Here is an 18,177-nt window from a genome sequence, read left to right as displayed (position 1 = left end):
GATCTCAGAGTCAGAGAGATTAGATAGAGCTGCCCGAAGAAACCACCAACGTACAAGCCTCTCGGCTGTGCCGTGCGCTTCGCGCTTTACTTAGCTTGCGTTGCATAAGGATCTCAGAGCCAGAGAGATTAGATAGAGCTGCCCGAAGAAACCACCAACGTACAAGCCTCTCGGCTGTGCCGTGCGCTTCGCGCACGGCGTTTCAAATATCTTTCAGCAACAAAGAGGTTGGAGGACGTCTAGTAGCCTCTCGGCTGTGCCGTGCGCTTCGCGCACGGCGTTTCAAATATCTTTCAGCAACAAAGAGGTTGGAGGACGTCTAGTAGGCAATATCCAGTAAAAAATACGTTCCTTCCATTTTCAACTAATGCCAAAATAATACATTGTAGTCCATGTAGTATCACCCATCTTGGGAAGCACTTCAATTCAATTGGATTCACAAAAATAAAATAATTCCATGCCAACAGCATCCCGTATTCCCAAGCGGTCACCCATCCAAGTACTAACGGGACCCGACATAGCTTAACTTCCGGGAGCTGACGAGACCGGGTGAGTTCTATGTGGTATGGCCGTTGACATTAAACTAGACGCAATTACCCGACCATATTCGCCTCTAATCTATTACTTGTGCTTGAGATTTATCTTTTTGAAATACACACTAATCTTACCAAAACCACCGAAAAACTATCAGTTTGTCATTTTACAAATGTTGTCAGTATGTAGTAGTAGAATATCTTTGTTTCCGCATACAGACGTTTTTAATTTTTCATTTATTCAAAGTGCCCAATCAGAAGACCGGGCGTTAAAAAAATAAGTCATATAGACTCATCAATGCTCCTAACCACGGAAATCTTTAGTAAAAGGCGAAAGATTTATCCGGGTATTGATTAGAAACCAGAGTAAATAACAGTGGTATGCCTTGTATTTATATTCATTTCAAAATTTTGAAGTGCGCTTGTAAGGTTTTTTTTCGAAACATGCGTTTACATATCAAAATCCTTGTGCAATTCTTTATCAATGGGTACAGTTATTTTAAAGTAAATATCATGTATAAAGCTCGTTAACATGTTTTTGAACGAAACAGTTGTGCGCAGTGTTATTTTTGAAAAAAATGAACGATCTTTATGGTACAAGCCCAACACGTAGGTGGTGGGATCAGATGTTTACCCCGACATTCACCCTACAGCGGTTAACAATTTATTGAACTTCCCCTTTAAACATGGTGGAATCTTTTCACCTTGTCATTTGGAATCACCTTTTCAAATATTTTCCCCGTGTTCACAATGTTCCAACTGACTGATATTAATGGCCTTCAGCGAACGAATTAATCAGCCTTGTCTGACGTGCAATACCAACTAAATGGAAACAAAAATCACTTATACGATTTCACTTTCACCGTTTAATGTTATAAACACACTATGCAACACTCCAATTTTTCTAACTGACTGTAATTTTTTTTTTCTTGTACGCTGAAATGCTCCTGATGGAGCTATCAAAAATTGCCGACGACAAAGATTATTTCACTTCATCGTGGCGGGGTATTGGTTAAAATTTTCAACTAGCAATAATCACACCTCGGGAGACCCTCATTGGTTATGATATTGCCACTGCGCAAAGCTAAATTATAATCAGAAAAGCAAGTCTACTTAAGCATTTGCTGAATTCGTTCTGCTTGGACGTGTTGGACCAACAATTTCGTTCAGAAATATTCATTTAGATTACCCTAGGCAAATTTTAATTTCCATCTCCCATTGGACTAATACCAACAGGGGACAGTTCATTACATACATGAAATAATTTTTGTCTTAATATCGGGTCAAATACTTGAAATTCTGTAAATGTGTATTTTTCTTCCATACATTTCAACAACTTCCTGCACACACAAAAAAAGGGAGGGGGAATTTCAGGTTTTCATTCCAAATTGTTTTTCACATTATGAACTATTGAAGTGAGCGAGCATTACTTTCCAACCAAACAAAATTTATAGTTAATCTGCGTGTTGACGTGAAAAATCAGTTTTCAGTGCCGTGACCAGGATTCGAACCTGGGTTACTACGGATTCATATCTAGTAGGTACCACAACGTAGGGTCCTAACCACTAGACGATCACGGCCAATCCATTGGCCATGATGATTTATATTAAAGTAGCTAAACATGAATTTCATTACTTTGTTGTTTCTTCCCAGAAAGAAAATCTGATGCTTCGCGTATTCCCAAGCGGTCAACCCTACCGTTTACTAACGGGACCAGATTTAGTTCAACTTCCGGCAGATGACAAGAATTTTTCTTACATTTATAGTGTGTTCAGGGAACGGCGCGAACGCAGTCCCCCACTACCAAAAATTGTACTCCCGAGTTAATCACATTTGGATTAATCGCAAGGGTCAGCCCATCCTTAGTGCAATGGAAAGGCCTCGCCCTGGAGGAACCACCTTGGTGATCATGGTTGCCTCTGAGCCAGGTAAGTATGATTGTGGATGCTTTTTCACTTTGTTTAATACTTTGTATACAGCAGAACAATATTGACAAAGAGTGTTCAAGTATTTGACTGACGTTTAGAGAATACCACCCACTTTCTTTCATCGACTTGAATTACGAACTCGAGCAAAATATAGTAAATAAAGCTCAGTATTTATTTCATGGTCTTGATCTTTGCAAATACTTTTCAAGAAACAAATTGCTTGTTTTTTTTCATTTGGTCGTCCAATTGGCAAATAAGAAAATAAGAAAATCGACTTTTCATATGAAAATACACGCATCTTCATATTTTAAAAAAAAACATCACATCGAAAGATGAACAGTACTAATTAGTTAACACAATCAAGTACGTATTTTTTTATGCTTTTCTTGATATTACGAAAAAAATACAATTAGAAAAAATTACAAACATGTCTACATGACAGTTTTGCAATTATACATGGTCTTTTATTATACGGTGCTAAGACAATTTCTGTTTTATTCAATATGTTCTCCCTCATAGAGGGTGAGCCGATCCCGGAGGTACTGCAATACCGGGTCAACCCGTGGCGGGAGCAGTGCAAGCACTGTATTCCCACCGTATGCCAAAAATCAGTTTAATATTCTGGGGTCCATTTGAACCCGTATCAGATATTAAGCTGATAAGAACAGATACTACACTTTGATCTTAGCCAAAAGGCCGAGAAGCGATAATGTTACAAGGATTACTGCCCAAAATAACCACTGAGGTTCAACACATTTCCGGTGGTGTACGAAGAATACTCATATCACTCAAAACATTCAAGAAATGCTATAAAATATTGAGTTGTTCATTTTTCCAGACGCGACCACTTGATGCTTATAAAGTTCATTTTCATTTGTTTTATTATGCTCATACTGTATTAAGGGAGATACAATTTACGCTGAAGGCGTTGCAAATTTTACTCTCGTTATCACACTAGGTCCTTTTTTTTCAGAATATGGCTTTGCCACGCCACCTGACGACAAAAGCTCTGAACGATAATTAATCATGATTAAATAACAATAACTAAAAGAATGCAATACGATCATAAAGTCATGACACATCCTCAAATTGACCAACCTCACTTTCACAATTTATTTTGCCATACAAGCAGATGATTTAAGGACACGAATACCTGGAATTATTATTAAGATTTATCTCTTTAGATTTTCAAGAATTTAAATTTGTTTTATCATCTCAACCACTCTGAACACGCTAGTTTCCTTCCGCTATTTCACATGGATTTAACGGAAACGGTCCTCAATGACTGTGTTTGATGCTGTCGAGACAGCTACACTCACAGCCTGTTTCACGCTCAGAAACCAGCGTCTTAACTCGTCATCGTGGGTTGAAAGGAGACAAGTTTCTGGTGGGAAACAAGTCAAGATATACTACAGAAATGATCCTGTGAAGTATGATCTTAAATGCAATGTTATTTTGCAGAACTCTAAATAAGGTTTGTACGATCAATGAGCTTTGGCGTAAATTACAGTGCATAGATCGATATTTCGGAATATTAAATTGAGATTTGCAATACTTGACGCACACAGTACATACATTGTCAGGTCTTGCATTTTGTTCATTTATTGAAACACCGAGAAGCTCTTTAATAGTTATAGAACAAGTGACGAGACCAATTTTGGACACAATAAAGAATCCGCGTGCTCATCAAATCAATTTATTACAGTAATGTATTATCGATTGAGAGCCCATTTATCAGCTGGGTGTTTGGCGTGCACCTATAATCCTGCTTCGGGGAGGCTTGGTAGAGTGGATGGCTTGAGTTTAGGAGCCCTGTTTCGTGATACCGCATGTTGATCAGGTGCCCGCACTAAGCTTGACATCAGCATGGATCTGCTAGAGGAATCTAGTAGGTGCAGGTTAGCTAAGGAGGAGCGTAGTGGGTCAGGAGGGAAACCTAGCAGCCAAAAGTTCCCGTGTTCGGCAGTAGTGGGATCGTGCCAGTGAGTGGGCGTCATGCAACAGCCTCAACAAAATAGCCAAACCTCTATCTTTTTTTTTGTCGTTAAAACTACCGAGATCAAACAAACATGCGTTCTACAATATATGGTATCATTAATCAAAGTCCCAGCAATACCCTTTTCAACTAATACCTAAAGAATACATTATATTCCATGTCTCATCTAACTTGGGGAGCAAAAATAAAATTACACCATGCCAACAGCATCCCGTATTCCCAAGCGGTCACCCATCCAAGTACTAACGGGACCCGACATAGCTTAACTTCCGGGAGCTGACGAGACCGGGTGAGTTCTATGTGGTATGGCCGTTGACATCAATTCAGTCGCCATTACCCGACCATATTCGCCTCTAAATCTAGTTCTAATGCTTGCTTACTTTCTGTTCGAAATACACACCAACCTTAGCCAAACAAACGAGGACATATAAGTACATTTGTCAATGGACAACCGAATATAAAATTTGATAATATTTCCAAACGCCACTATTTTTGGCTAACTGTCATTTTTAATTTTCTCGTTCCGGGGATGTCCGATCAATGAGCCAACAATCCAAGTGTCATAAGGCTAACGATTGCTTCCCTTACTTAGCTTGCGTTGCATAAGGATCTCAGAGTCAGAGAGATTAGATAGAGCTGCCCGAAGAAACCACCAACGTACAAGCCTCTCGGCTGTGCCGTGCGCTTCGCGCTTTACTTAGCTTGCGTTGCATAAGGATCTCAGAGCCAGAGAGATTAGATAGAGCTGCCCGAAGAAACCACCAACGTACAAGCCTCTCGGCTGTGCCGTGCGCTTCGCGCACGGCGTTTCAAATATCTTTCAGCAACAAAGAGGTTGGAGGACGTCTAGTAGCCTCTCGGCTGTGCCGTGCGCTTCGCGCACGGCGTTTCAAATATCTTTCAGCAACAAAGAGGTTGGAGGACGTCTAGTAGGCAATATCCAGTAAAAAATACGTTCCTTCCATTTTCAACTAATGCCAAAATAATACATTGTAGTCCATGTAGTATCACCCATCTTGGGAAGCACTTCAATTCAATTGGATTCACAAAAATAAAATAATTCCATGCCAACAGCATCCCGTATTCCCAAGCGGTCACCCATCCAAGTACTAACGGGACCCGACATAGCTTAACTTCCGGGAGCTGACGAGACCGGGTGAGTTCTATGTGGTATGGCCGTTGACATTAAACTAGACGCAATTACCCGACCATATTCGCCTCTAATCTATTACTTGTGCTTGAGATTTATCTTTTTGAAATACACACTAATCTTACCAAAACCACCGAAAAACTATCAGTTTGTCATTTTACAAATGTTGTCAGTATGTAGTAGTAGAATATCTTTGTTTCCGCATACAGACGTTTTTAATTTTTCATTTATTCAAAGTGCCCAATCAGAAGACCGGGCGTTAAAAAAATAAGTCATATAGACTCATCAATGCTCCTAACCACGGAAATCTTTAGTAAAAGGCGAAAGATTTATCCGGGTATTGATTAGAAACCAGAGTAAATAACAGTGGTATGCCTTGTATTTATATTCATTTCAAAATTTTGAAGTGCGCTTGTAAGGTTTTTTTTCGAAACATGCGTTTACATATCAAAATCCTTGTGCAATTCTTTATCAATGGGTACAGTTATTTTAAAGTAAATATCATGTATAAAGCTCGTTAACATGTTTTTGAACGAAACAGTTGTGCGCAGTGTTATTTTTGAAAAAAATGAACGATCTTTATGGTACAAGCCCAACACGTAGGTGGTGGGATCAGATGTTTACCCCGACATTCACCCTACAGCGGTTAACAATTTATTGAACTTCCCCTTTAAACATGGTGGAATCTTTTCACCTTGTCATTTGGAATCACCTTTTCAAATATTTTCCCCGTGTTCACAATGTTCCAACTGACTGATATTAATGGCCTTCAGCGAACGAATTAATCAGCCTTGTCTGACGTGCAATACCAACTAAATGGAAACAAAAATCACTTATACGATTTCACTTTCACCGTTTAATGTTATAAACACACTATGCAACACTCCAATTTTTCTAACTGACTGTAATTTTTTTTTCTTGTACGCTGAAATGCTCCTGATGGAGCTATCAAAAATTGCCGACGACAAAGATTATTTCACTTCATCGTGGCGGGGTATTGGTTAAAGTTTTCAACTAGCAATAATCACACCTCGGGAGACCCTCATTGGTTATGATATTGCCACTGCGCAAAGCTAAATTATAATCAGAAAAGCAAGTCTACTTAAGCATTTGCTGAATTCGTTCTGCTTGGACGTGTTGGACCAACAATTTCGTTCAGAAATATTCATTTAGATTACCCTAGGCAAATTTTAATTTCCATCTCCCATTGGACTAATACCAACAGGGGACAGTTCATTACATACATGAAATAATTTTTGTCTTAATATCGGGTCAAATACTTGAAATTCTGTAAATGTGTATTTTTCTTCCATACATTTCAACAACTTCCTGCACACACAAAAAAAGGGAGGGGGAATTTCAGGTTTTCATTCCAAATTGTTTTTCACATTATGAACTATTGAAGTGAGCGAGCATTACTTTCCAACCAAACAAAATTTATAGTTAATCTGCGTGTTGACGTGAAAAATCAGTTTTCAGTGCCGTGACCAGGATTCGAACCTGGGTTACTACGGATTCATATCTAGTAGGTACCACAACGTAGGGTCCTAACCACTAGACGATCACGGCCAATCCATTGGCCATGATGATTTATATTAAAGTAGCTAAACATGAATTTCATTACTTTGTTGTTTCTTCCCAGAAAGAAAATCTGATGCTTCGCGTATTCCCAAGCGGTCAACCCTACCGTTTACTAACGGGACCAGATTTAGTTCAACTTCCGGCAGATGACAAGAATTTTTCTTACATTTATAGTGTGTTCAGGGAACGGCGCGAACGCAGTCCCCCACTACCAAAAATTGTACTCCCGAGTTAATCACATTTGGATTAATCGCAAGGGTCAGCCCATCCTTAGTGCAATGGAAAGGCCTCGCCCTGGAGGAACCACCTTGGTGATCATGGTTGCCTCTGAGCCAGGTAAGTATGATTGTGGATGCTTTTTCACTTTGTTTAATACTTTGTATACAGCAGAACAATATTGACAAAGAGTGTTCAAGTATTTGACTGACGTTTAGAGAATACCACCCACTTTCTTTCATCGACTTGAATTACGAACTCGAGCAAAATATAGTAAATAAAGCTCAGTATTTATTTCATGGTCTTGATCTTTGCAAATACTTTTCAAGAAACAAATTGCTTGTTTTTTTTCATTTGGTCGTCCAATTGGCAAATAAGAAAATAAGAAAATCGACTTTTCATATGAAAATACACGCATCTTCATATTTTAAAAAAAAACATCACATCGAAAGATGAACAGTACTAATTAGTTAACACAATCAAGTACGTATTTTTTTATGCTTTTCTTGATATTACGAAAAAAATACAATTAGAAAAAATTACAAACATGTCTACATGACAGTTTTGCAATTATACATGGTCTTTTATTATACGGTGCTAAGACAATTTCTGTTTTATTCAATATGTTCTCCCTCATAGAGGGTGAGCCGATCCCGGAGGTACTGCAATACCGGGTCAACCCGTGGCGGGAGCAGTGCAAGCACTGTATTCCCACCGTATGCCAAAAATCAGTTTAATATTCTGGGGTCCATTTGAACCCGTATCAGATATTAAGCTGATAAGAACAGATACTACACTTTGATCTTAGCCAAAAGGCCGAGAAGCGATAATGTTACAAGGATTACTGCCCAAAATAACCACTGAGGTTCAACACATTTCCGGTGGTGTACGAAGAATACTCATATCACTCAAAACATTCAGGAAATGCTATAAAATATTGAGTTGTTCATTTTTCCAGACGCGACCACTTGATGCTTATAAAGTTCATTTTCATTTGTTTTATTATGCTCATACTGTATTAAGGGAGATACAATTTACGCTGAAGGCGTTGCAAATTTTACTCTCGTTATCACACTAGGTCCTTTTTTTTCAGAATATGGCTTTGCCACGCCACCTGACGACAAAAGCTCTGAACGATAATTAATCATGATTAAATAACAATAACTAAAAGAATGCAATACGATCATAAAGTCATGACACATCCTCAAATTGACCAACCTCACTTTCACAATTTATTTTGCCATACAAGCAGATGATTTAAGGACACGAATACCTGGAATTATTATTAAGATTTATCTCTTTAGATTTTCAAGAATTTAAATTTGTTTTATCATCTCAACCACTCTGAACACGCTAGTTTCCTTCCGCTATTTCACATGGATTTAACGGAAACGGTCCTCAATGACTGTGTTTGATGCTGTCGAGACAGCTACACTCACAGCCTGTTTCACGCTCAGAAACCAGCGTCTTAACTCGTCATCGTGGGTTGAAAGGAGACAAGTTTCTGGTGGGAAACAAGTCAAGATATACTACAGAAATGATCCTGTGAAGTATGATCTTAAATGCAATGTTATTTTGCAGAACTCTAAATAAGGTTTGTACGATCAATGAGCTTTGGCGTAAATTACAGTGCATAGATCGATATTTCGGAATATTAAATTGAGATTTGCAATACTTGACGCACACAGTACATACATTGTCAGGTCTTGCATTTTGTTCATTTATTGAAACACCGAGAAGCTCTTTAATAGTTATAGAACAAGTGACGAGACCAATTTTGGACACAATAAAGAATCCGCGTGCTCATCAAATCAATTTATTACAGTAATGTATTATCGATTGAGAGCCCATTTATCAGCTGGGTGTTTGGCGTGCACCTATAATCCTGCTTCGGGGAGGCTTGGTAGAGTGGATGGCTTGAGTTTAGGAGCCCTGTTTCGTGATACCGCATGTTGATCAGGTGCCCGCACTAAGCTTGACATCAGCATGGATCTGCTAGAGGAATCTAGTAGGTGCAGGTTAGCTAAGGAGGAGCGTAGTGGGTCAGGAGGGAAACCTAGCAGCCAAAAGTTCCCGTGTTCGGCAGTAGTGGGATCGTGCCAGTGAGTGGGCGTCATGCAACAGCCTCAACAAAATAGCCAAACCTCTATCTTTTTTTTTGTCGTTAAAACTACCGAGATCAAACAAACATGCGTTCTACAATATATGGTATCATTAATCAAAGTCCCAGCAATACCCTTTTCAACTAATACCTAAAGAATACATTATATTCCATGTCTCATCTAACTTGGGGAGCAAAAATAAAATTACACCATGCCAACAGCATCCCGTATTCCCAAGCGGTCACCCATCCAAGTACTAACGGGACCCGACATAGCTTAACTACCGGGAGCTGACGAGACCGGGTGAGTTCTATGTGGTATGGCCGTTGACATCAATTCAGTCGCCATTACCCGACCATATTCGCCTCTAAATCTAGTTCTAATGCTTGCTTACTTTCTGTTCGAAATACACACCAACCTTAGCCAAACAAACGAGGACATATAAGTACATTTGTCAATGGACAACCGAATATAAAATTTGATAATATTTCCAAACGCCACTATTTTTGGCTAACTGTCATTTTTAATTTTCTCGTTCCGGGGATGTCCGATCAATGAGCCAACAATCCAAGTGTCATAAGGCTAACGATTGCTTCCCTTACTTAGCTTGCGTTGCATAAGGATCTCAGAGTCAGAGAGATTAGATAGAGCTGCCCGAAGAAACCACCAACGTACAAGCCTCTCGGCTGTGCCGTGCGCTTCGCGCTTTACTTAGCTTGCGTTGCATAAGGATCTCAGAGCCAGAGAGATTAGATAGAGCTGCCCGAAGAAACCACCAACGTACAAGCCTCTCGGCTGTGCCGTGCGCTTCGCGCACGGCGTTTCAAATATCTTTCAGCAACAAAGAGGTTGGAGGACGTCTAGTAGCCTCTCGGCTGTGCCGTGCGCTTCGCGCACGGCGTTTCAAATATCTTTCAGCAACAAAGAGGTTGGAGGACGTCTAGTAGGCAATATCCAGTAAAAAATACGTTCCTTCCATTTTCAACTAATGCCAAAATAATACATTGTAGTCCATGTAGTATCACCCATCTTGGGAAGCACTTCAATTCAATTGGATTCACAAAAATAAAATAATTCCATGCCAACAGCATCCCGTATTCCCAAGCGGTCACCCATCCAAGTACTAACGGGACCCGACATAGCTTAACTTCCGGGAGCTGACGAGACCGGGTGAGTTCTATGTGGTATGGCCGTTGACATTAAACTAGACGCAATTACCCGACCATATTCGCCTCTAATCTATTACTTGTGCTTGAGATTTATCTTTTTGAAATACACACTAATCTTACCAAAACCACCGAAAAACTATCAGTTTGTCATTTTACAAATGTTGTCAGTATGTAGTAGTAGAATATCTTTGTTTCCGCATACAGACGTTTTTAATTTTTCATTTATTCAAAGTGCCCAATCAGAAGACCGGGCGTTAAAAAAATAAGTCATATAGACTCATCAATGCTCCTAACCACGGAAATCTTTAGTAAAAGGCGAAAGATTTATCCGGGTATTGATTAGAAACCAGAGTAAATAACAGTGGTATGCCTTGTATTTATATTCATTTCAAAATTTTGAAGTGCGCTTGTAAGGTTTTTTTTCGAAACATGCGTTTACATATCAAAATCCTTGTGCAATTCTTTATCAATGGGTACAGTTATTTTAAAGTAAATATCATGTATAAAGCTCGTTAACATGTTTTTGAACGAAACAGTTGTGCGCAGTGTTATTTTTGAAAAAAATGAACGATCTTTATGGTACAAGCCCAACACGTAGGTGGTGGGATCAGATGTTTACCCCGACATTCACCCTACAGCGGTTAACAATTTATTGAACTTCCCCTTTAAACATGGTGGAATCTTTTCACCTTGTCATTTGGAATCACCTTTTCAAATATTTTCCCCGTGTTCACAATGTTCCAACTGACTGATATTAATGGCCTTCAGCGAACGAATTAATCAGCCTTGTCTGACGTGCAATACCAACTAAATGGAAACAAAAATCACTTATACGATTTCACTTTCACCGTTTAATGTTATAAACACACTATGCAACACTCCAATTTTTCTAACTGACTGTAATTTTTTTTTTCTTGTACGCTGAAATGCTCCTGATGGAGCTATCAAAAATTGCCGACGACAAAGATTATTTCACTTCATCGTGGCGGGGTATTGGTTAAAGTTTTCAACTAGCAATAATCACACCTCGGGAGACCCTCATTGGTTATGATATTGCCACTGCGCAAAGCTAAATTATAATCAGAAAAGCAAGTCTACTTAAGCATTTGCTGAATTCGTTCTGCTTGGACGTGTTGGACCAACAATTTCGTTCAGAAATATTCATTTAGATTACCCTAGGCAAATTTTAATTTCCATCTCCCATTGGACTAATACCAACAGGGGACAGTTCATTACATACATGAAATAATTTTTGTCTTAATATCGGGTCAAATACTTGAAATTCTGTAAATGTGTATTTTTCTTCCATACATTTCAACAACTTCCTGCACACACAAAAAAAGGGAGGGGGAATTTCAGGTTTTCATTCCAAATTGTTTTTCACATTATGAACTATTGAAGTGAGCGAGCATTACTTTCCAACCAAACAAAATTTATAGTTAATCTGCGTGTTGACGTGAAAAATCAGTTTTCAGTGCCGTGACCAGGATTCGAACCTGGGTTACTACGGATTCATATCTAGTAGGTACCACAACGTAGGGTCCTAACCACTAGACGATCACGGCCAATCCATTGGCCATGATGATTTATATTAAAGTAGCTAAACATGAATTTCATTACTTTGTTGTTTCTTCCCAGAAAGAAAATCTGATGCTTCGCGTATTCCCAAGCGGTCAACCCTACCGTTTACTAACGGGACCAGATTTAGTTCAACTTCCGGCAGATGACAAGAATTTTTCTTACATTTATAGTGTGTTCAGGGAACGGCGCGAACGCAGTCCCCCACTACCAAAAATTGTACTCCCGAGTTAATCACATTTGGATTAATCGCAAGGGTCAGCCCATCCTTAGTGCAATGGAAAGGCCTCGCCCTGGAGGAACCACCTTGGTGATCATGGTTGCCTCTGAGCCAGGTAAGTATGATTGTGGATGCTTTTTCACTTTGTTTAATACTTTGTATACAGCAGAACAATATTGACAAAGAGTGTTCAAGTATTTGACTGACGTTTAGAGAATACCACCCACTTTCTTTCATCGACTTGAATTACGAACTCGAGCAAAATATAGTAAATAAAGCTCAGTATTTATTTCATGGTCTTGATCTTTGCAAATACTTTTCAAGAAACAAATTGCTTGTTTTTTTTCATTTGGTCGTCCAATTGGCAAATAAGAAAATAAGAAAATCGACTTTTCATATGAAAATACACGCATCTTCATATTTTAAAAAAAAACATCACATCGAAAGATGAACAGTACTAATTAGTTAACACAATCAAGTACGTATTTTTTTATGCTTTTCTTGATATTACGAAAAAAATACAATTAGAAAAAATTACAAACATGTCTACATGACAGTTTTGCAATTATACATGGTCTTTTATTATACGGTGCTAAGACAATTTCTGTTTTATTCAATATGTTCTCCCTCATAGAGGGTGAGCCGATCCCGGAGGTACTGCAATACCGGGTCAACCCGTGGCGGGAGCAGTGCAAGCACTGTATTCCCACCGTATGCCAAAAATCAGTTTAATATTCTGGGGTCCATTTGAACCCGTATCAGATATTAAGCTGATAAGAACAGATACTACACTTTGATCTTAGCCAAAAGGCCGAGAAGCGATAATGTTACAAGGATTACTGCCCAAAATAACCACTGAGGTTCAACACATTTCCGGTGGTGTACGAAGAATACTCATATCACTCAAAACATTCAAGAAATGCTATAAAATATTGAGTTGTTCATTTTTCCAGACGCGACCACTTGATGCTTATAAAGTTCATTTTCATTTGTTTTATTATGCTCATACTGTATTAAGGGAGATACAATTTACGCTGAAGGCGTTGCAAATTTTACTCTCGTTATCACACTAGGTCCTTTTTTTTCAGAATATGGCTTTGCCACGCCACCTGACGACAAAAGCTCTGAACGATAATTAATCATGATTAAATAACAATAACTAAAAGAATGCAATACGATCATAAAGTCATGACACATCCTCAAATTGACCAACCTCACTTTCACAATTTATTTTGCCATACAAGCAGATGATTTAAGGACACGAATACCTGGAATTATTATTAAGATTTATCTCTTTAGATTTTCAAGAATTTAAATTTGTTTTATCATCTCAACCACTCTGAACACGCTAGTTTCCTTCCGCTATTTCACATGGATTTAACGGAAACGGTCCTCAATGACTGTGTTTGATGCTGTCGAGACAGCTACACTCACAGCCTGTTTCACGCTCAGAAACCAGCGTCTTAACTCGTCATCGTGGGTTGAAAGGAGACAAGTTTCTGGTGGGAAACAAGTCAAGATATACTACAGAAATGATCCTGTGAAGTATGATCTTAAATGCAATGTTATTTTGCAGAACTCTAAATAAGGTTTGTACGATCAATGAGCTTTGGCGTAAATTACAGTGCATAGATCGATATTTCGGAATATTAAATTGAGATTTGCAATACTTGACGCACACAGTACATACATTGTCAGGTCTTGCATTTTGTTCATTTATTGAAACACCGAGAAGCTCTTTAATAGTTATAGAACAAGTGACGAGACCAATTTTGGACACAATAAAGAATCCGCGTGCTCATCAAATCAATTTATTACAGTAATGTATTATCGATTGAGAGCCCATTTATCAGCTGGGTGTTTGGCGTGCACCTATAATCCTGCTTCGGGGAGGCTTGGTAGAGTGGATGGCTTGAGTTTAGGAGCCCTGTTTCGTGATACCGCATGTTGATCAGGTGCCCGCACTAAGCTTGACATCAGCATGGATCTGCTAGAGGAATCTAGTAGGTGCAGGTTAGCTAAGGAGGAGCGTAGTGGGTCAGGAGGGAAACCTAGCAGCCAAAAGTTCCCGTGTTCGGCAGTAGTGGGATCGTGCCAGTGAGTGGGCGTCATGCAACAGCCTCAACAAAATAGCCAAACCTCTATCTTTTTTTTTGTCGTTAAAACTACCGAGATCAAACAAACATGCGTTCTACAATATATGGTATCATTAATCAAAGTCCCAGCAATACCCTTTTCAACTAATACCTAAAGAATACATTATATTCCATGTCTCATCTAACTTGGGGAGCAAAAATAAAATTACACCATGCCAACAGCATCCCGTATTCCCAAGCGGTCACCCATCCAAGTACTAACGGGACCCGACATAGCTTAACTTCCGGGAGCTGACGAGACCGGGTGAGTTCTATGTGGTATGGCCGTTGACATCAATTCAGTCGCCATTACCCGACCATATTCGCCTCTAAATCTAGTTCTAATGCTTGCTTACTTTCTGTTCGAAATACACACCAACCTTAGCCAAACAAACGAGGACATATAAGTACATTTGTCAATGGACAACCGAATATAAAATTTGATAATATTTCCAAACGCCACTATTTTTGGCTAACTGTCATTTTTAATTTTCTCGTTCCGGGGATGTCCGATCAATGAGCCAACAATCCAAGTGTCATAAGGCTAACGATTGCTTCCCTTACTTAGCTTGCGTTGCATAAGGATCTCAGAGTCAGAGAGATTAGATAGAGCTGCCCGAAGAAACCACCAACGTACAAGCCTCTCGGCTGTGCCGTGCGCTTCGCGCTTTACTTAGCTTGCGTTGCATAAGGATCTCAGAGCCAGAGAGATTAGATAGAGCTGCCCGAAGAAACCACCAACGTACAAGCCTCTCGGCTGTGCCGTGCGCTTCGCGCACGGCGTTTCAAATATCTTTCAGCAACAAAGAGGTTGGAGGACGTCTAGTAGCCTCTCGGCTGTGCCGTGCGCTTCGCGCACGGCGTTTCAAATATCTTTCAGCAACAAAGAGGTTGGAGGACGTCTAGTAGGCAATATCCAGTAAAAAATACGTTCCTTCCATTTTCAACTAATGCCAAAATAATACATTGTAGTCCATGTAGTATCACCCATCTTGGGAAGCACTTCAATTCAATTGGATTCACAAAAATAAAATAATTCCATGCCAACAGCATCCCGTATTCCCAAGCGGTCACCCATCCAAGTACTAACGGGACCCGACATAGCTTAACTTCCGGGAGCTGACGAGACCGGGTGAGTTCTATGTGGTATGGCCGTTGACATTAAACTAGACGCAATTACCCGACCATATTCGCCTCTAATCTATTACTTGTGCTTGAGATTTATCTTTTTGAAATACACACTAATCTTACCAAAACCACCGAAAAACTATCAGTTTGTCATTTTACAAATGTTGTCAGTATGTAGTAGTAGAATATCTTTGTTTCCGCATACAGACGTTTTTAATTTTTCATTTATTCAAAGTGCCCAATCAGAAGACCGGGCGTTAAAAAAATAAGTCATATAGACTCATCAATGCTCCTAACCACGGAAATCTTTAGTAAAAGGCGAAAGATTTATCCGGGTATTGATTAGAAACCAGAGTAAATAACAGTGGTATGCCTTGTATTTATATTCATTTCAAAATTTTGAAGTGCGCTTGTAAGGTTTTTTTTCGAAACATGCGTTTACATATCAAAATCCTTGTGCAATTCTTTATCAATGGGTACAGTTATTTTAAAGTAAATATCATGTATAAAGCTCGTTAACATGTTTTTGAACGAAACAGTTGTGCGCAGTGTTATTTTTGAAAAAAATGAACGATCTTTATGGTACAAGCCCAACACGTAGGTGGTGGGATCAGATGTTTACCCCGACATTCACCCTACAGCGGTTAACAATTTATTGAACTTCCCCTTTAAACATGGTGGAATCTTTTCACCTTGTCATTTGGAATCACCTTTTCAAATATTTTCCCCGTGTTCACAATGTTCCAACTGACTGATATTAATGGCCTTCAGCGAACGAATTAATCAGCCTTGTCTGACGTGCAATACCAACTAAATGGAAACAAAAATCACTTATACGATTTCACTTTCACCGTTTAATGTTATAAACACACTATGCAACACTCCAATTTTTCTAACTGACTGTAATTTTTTTTTTCTTGTACGCTGAAATGCTCCTGATGGAGCTATCAAAAATTGCCGACGACAAAGATTATTTCACTTCATCGTGGCGGGGTATTGGTTAAAGTTTTCAACTAGCAATAATCACACCTCGGGAGACCCTCATTGGTTATGATATTGCCACTGCGCAAAGCTAAATTATAATCAGAAAAGCAAGTCTACTTAAGCATTTGCTGAATTCGTTCTGCTTGGACGTGTTGGACCAACAATTTCGTTCAGAAATATTCATTTAGATTACCCTAGGCAAATTTTAATTTCCATCTCCCATTGGACTAATACCAACAGGGGACAGTTCATTACATACATGAAATAATTTTTGTCTTAATATCGGGTCAAATACTTGAAATTCTGTAAATGTGTATTTTTCTTCCATACATTTCAACAACTTCCTGCACACACAAAAAAAGGGAGGGGGAATTTCAGGTTTTCATTCCAAATTGTTTTTCACATTATGAACTATTGAAGTGAGCGAGCATTACTTTCCAACCAAACAAAATTTATAGTTAATCTGCGTGTTGACGTGAAAAATCAGTTTTCAGTGCCGTGACCAGGATTCGAACCTGGGTTACTACGGATTCATATCTAGTAGGTACCACAACGTAGGGTCCTAACCACTAGACGATCACGGCCAATCCATTGGCCATGATGATTTATATTAAAGTAGCTAAACATGAATTTCATTACTTTGTTGTTTCTTCCCAGAAAGAAAATCTGATGCTTCGCGTATTCCCAAGCGGTCAACCCTACCGTTTACTAACGGGACCAGATTTAGTTCAACTTCCGGCAGATGACAAGAATTTTTCTTACATTTATAGTGTGTTCAGGGAACGGCGCGAACGCAGTCCCCCACTACCAAAAATTGTACTCCCGAGTTAATCACATTTGGATTAATCGCAAGGGTCAGCCCATCCTTAGTGCAATGGAAAGGCCTCGCCCTGGAGGAACCACCTTGGTGATCATGGTTGCCTCTGAGCCAGGTAAGTATGATTGTGGATGCTTTTTCACTTTGTTTAATACTTTGTATACAGCAGAACAATATTGACAAAGAGTGTTCAAGTATTTGACTGACGTTTAGAGAATACCACCCACTTTCTTTCATCGACTTGAATTACGAACTCGAGCAAAATATAGTAAATAAAGCTCAGTATTTATTTCATGGTCTTGATCTTTGCAAATACTTTTCAAGAAACAAATTGCTTGTTTTTTTTCATTTGGTCGTCCAATTGGCAAATAAGAAAATAAGAAAATCGACTTTTCACATGAAAATACACGCATCTTCATATTTTAAAAAAAAACATCACATCGAAAGATGAACAGTACTAATTAGTTAACACAATCAAGTACGTATTTTTTTATGCTTTTCTTGATATTACGAAAAAAATACAATTAGAAAAAATTACAAACATGTCTACATGACAGTTTTGCAATTATACATGGTCTTTTATTATACGGTGCTAAGACAATTTCTGTTTTATTCAATATGTTCTCCCTCATAGAGGGTG

The 18,177-nt window shown here is 39.0% G+C and overlaps 28 non-coding genes across 28 annotated transcripts; all 28 read right to left on the bottom strand.

The window, feature by feature from the left end:
* Positions 1-458: 458 nt before the first annotated feature.
* LOC124319570 lies at positions 459-577 on the bottom strand. The gene has a single exon (XR_006913271.1). It is a non-coding gene; the product is annotated as a 5S ribosomal RNA (ribosomal RNA).
* Positions 578-780: 203 nt separating this feature from the next.
* On the bottom strand, positions 781-903 carry LOC124319593. The gene has a single exon (XR_006913293.1). It is a non-coding gene; the product is annotated as a U5 spliceosomal RNA (small nuclear RNA).
* A 574-nt stretch (positions 904-1,477) lies between these two features.
* Positions 1,478-1,619, bottom strand: LOC124319589. Its single transcript, XR_006913288.1, has one exon. It is a non-coding gene; the product is annotated as a U4 spliceosomal RNA (small nuclear RNA).
* Positions 1,620-2,023: 404 nt separating this feature from the next.
* Positions 2,024-2,113, bottom strand: Trnah-gug. The gene is given in 2 exon segments: positions 2,024-2,058; positions 2,077-2,113. It is a non-coding gene; the product is annotated as a tRNA-His (tRNA).
* Positions 2,114-2,305: 192 nt separating this feature from the next.
* LOC124319576 lies at positions 2,306-2,469 on the bottom strand. Its single transcript, XR_006913276.1, has one exon. It is a non-coding gene; the product is annotated as a U1 spliceosomal RNA (small nuclear RNA).
* A 509-nt stretch (positions 2,470-2,978) lies between these two features.
* On the bottom strand, positions 2,979-3,169 carry LOC124319579. Its single transcript, XR_006913280.1, has one exon. It is a non-coding gene; the product is annotated as a U2 spliceosomal RNA (small nuclear RNA).
* A 510-nt stretch (positions 3,170-3,679) lies between these two features.
* Positions 3,680-3,901, bottom strand: LOC124319585. The gene has a single exon (XR_006913284.1). It is a non-coding gene; the product is annotated as a small nucleolar RNA U3 (small nucleolar RNA).
* Positions 3,902-4,655: 754 nt separating this feature from the next.
* On the bottom strand, positions 4,656-4,774 carry LOC124319597. The gene has a single exon (XR_006913296.1). It is a non-coding gene; the product is annotated as a 5S ribosomal RNA (ribosomal RNA).
* Positions 4,775-5,522: 748 nt separating this feature from the next.
* On the bottom strand, positions 5,523-5,641 carry LOC124319596. Its single transcript, XR_006913295.1, has one exon. It is a non-coding gene; the product is annotated as a 5S ribosomal RNA (ribosomal RNA).
* A 203-nt stretch (positions 5,642-5,844) lies between these two features.
* LOC124319592 lies at positions 5,845-5,967 on the bottom strand. Its single transcript, XR_006913292.1, has one exon. It is a non-coding gene; the product is annotated as a U5 spliceosomal RNA (small nuclear RNA).
* Positions 5,968-6,540: 573 nt separating this feature from the next.
* Positions 6,541-6,682, bottom strand: LOC124319588. The gene has a single exon (XR_006913287.1). It is a non-coding gene; the product is annotated as a U4 spliceosomal RNA (small nuclear RNA).
* Positions 6,683-7,086: 404 nt separating this feature from the next.
* On the bottom strand, positions 7,087-7,176 carry Trnah-gug. Its single transcript is given in 2 exon segments — positions 7,087-7,121; positions 7,140-7,176. It is a non-coding gene; the product is annotated as a tRNA-His (tRNA).
* A 192-nt stretch (positions 7,177-7,368) lies between these two features.
* On the bottom strand, positions 7,369-7,532 carry LOC124319575. The gene has a single exon (XR_006913275.1). It is a non-coding gene; the product is annotated as a U1 spliceosomal RNA (small nuclear RNA).
* A 509-nt stretch (positions 7,533-8,041) lies between these two features.
* On the bottom strand, positions 8,042-8,232 carry LOC124319578. The gene has a single exon (XR_006913279.1). It is a non-coding gene; the product is annotated as a U2 spliceosomal RNA (small nuclear RNA).
* Positions 8,233-8,742: 510 nt separating this feature from the next.
* LOC124319582 lies at positions 8,743-8,964 on the bottom strand. The gene has a single exon (XR_006913283.1). It is a non-coding gene; the product is annotated as a small nucleolar RNA U3 (small nucleolar RNA).
* A 754-nt stretch (positions 8,965-9,718) lies between these two features.
* LOC124319571 lies at positions 9,719-9,837 on the bottom strand. Its single transcript, XR_006913272.1, has one exon. It is a non-coding gene; the product is annotated as a 5S ribosomal RNA (ribosomal RNA).
* A 748-nt stretch (positions 9,838-10,585) lies between these two features.
* On the bottom strand, positions 10,586-10,704 carry LOC124319594. Its single transcript, XR_006913294.1, has one exon. It is a non-coding gene; the product is annotated as a 5S ribosomal RNA (ribosomal RNA).
* A 203-nt stretch (positions 10,705-10,907) lies between these two features.
* LOC124319591 lies at positions 10,908-11,030 on the bottom strand. Its single transcript, XR_006913291.1, has one exon. It is a non-coding gene; the product is annotated as a U5 spliceosomal RNA (small nuclear RNA).
* Positions 11,031-11,604: 574 nt separating this feature from the next.
* LOC124319587 lies at positions 11,605-11,746 on the bottom strand. Its single transcript, XR_006913286.1, has one exon. It is a non-coding gene; the product is annotated as a U4 spliceosomal RNA (small nuclear RNA).
* A 404-nt stretch (positions 11,747-12,150) lies between these two features.
* On the bottom strand, positions 12,151-12,240 carry Trnah-gug. Its single transcript is given in 2 exon segments — positions 12,151-12,185; positions 12,204-12,240. It is a non-coding gene; the product is annotated as a tRNA-His (tRNA).
* A 192-nt stretch (positions 12,241-12,432) lies between these two features.
* On the bottom strand, positions 12,433-12,596 carry LOC124319574. The gene has a single exon (XR_006913274.1). It is a non-coding gene; the product is annotated as a U1 spliceosomal RNA (small nuclear RNA).
* A 509-nt stretch (positions 12,597-13,105) lies between these two features.
* On the bottom strand, positions 13,106-13,296 carry LOC124319577. Its single transcript, XR_006913277.1, has one exon. It is a non-coding gene; the product is annotated as a U2 spliceosomal RNA (small nuclear RNA).
* Positions 13,297-13,806: 510 nt separating this feature from the next.
* On the bottom strand, positions 13,807-14,028 carry LOC124319580. The gene has a single exon (XR_006913281.1). It is a non-coding gene; the product is annotated as a small nucleolar RNA U3 (small nucleolar RNA).
* A 754-nt stretch (positions 14,029-14,782) lies between these two features.
* On the bottom strand, positions 14,783-14,901 carry LOC124319581. The gene has a single exon (XR_006913282.1). It is a non-coding gene; the product is annotated as a 5S ribosomal RNA (ribosomal RNA).
* Positions 14,902-15,649: 748 nt separating this feature from the next.
* Positions 15,650-15,768, bottom strand: LOC124319569. Its single transcript, XR_006913270.1, has one exon. It is a non-coding gene; the product is annotated as a 5S ribosomal RNA (ribosomal RNA).
* A 203-nt stretch (positions 15,769-15,971) lies between these two features.
* Positions 15,972-16,094, bottom strand: LOC124319590. Its single transcript, XR_006913290.1, has one exon. It is a non-coding gene; the product is annotated as a U5 spliceosomal RNA (small nuclear RNA).
* Positions 16,095-16,668: 574 nt separating this feature from the next.
* LOC124319586 lies at positions 16,669-16,810 on the bottom strand. Its single transcript, XR_006913285.1, has one exon. It is a non-coding gene; the product is annotated as a U4 spliceosomal RNA (small nuclear RNA).
* Positions 16,811-17,496: 686 nt separating this feature from the next.
* On the bottom strand, positions 17,497-17,660 carry LOC124319573. Its single transcript, XR_006913273.1, has one exon. It is a non-coding gene; the product is annotated as a U1 spliceosomal RNA (small nuclear RNA).
* Positions 17,661-18,177: the final 517 nt, after the last annotated feature.

This window comes from Daphnia pulicaria, unplaced genomic scaffold (genome assembly GCF_021234035.1).
Source record: "Daphnia pulicaria isolate SC F1-1A unplaced genomic scaffold, SC_F0-13Bv2 h1tg000185l, whole genome shotgun sequence".
Lineage (NCBI taxonomy): Eukaryota > Metazoa > Arthropoda > Branchiopoda > Diplostraca > Daphniidae > Daphnia > Daphnia pulicaria.
Note: the sequence above shows the minus strand (reverse complement) of the source record. Positions and strands in the feature narration are given on the sequence as shown.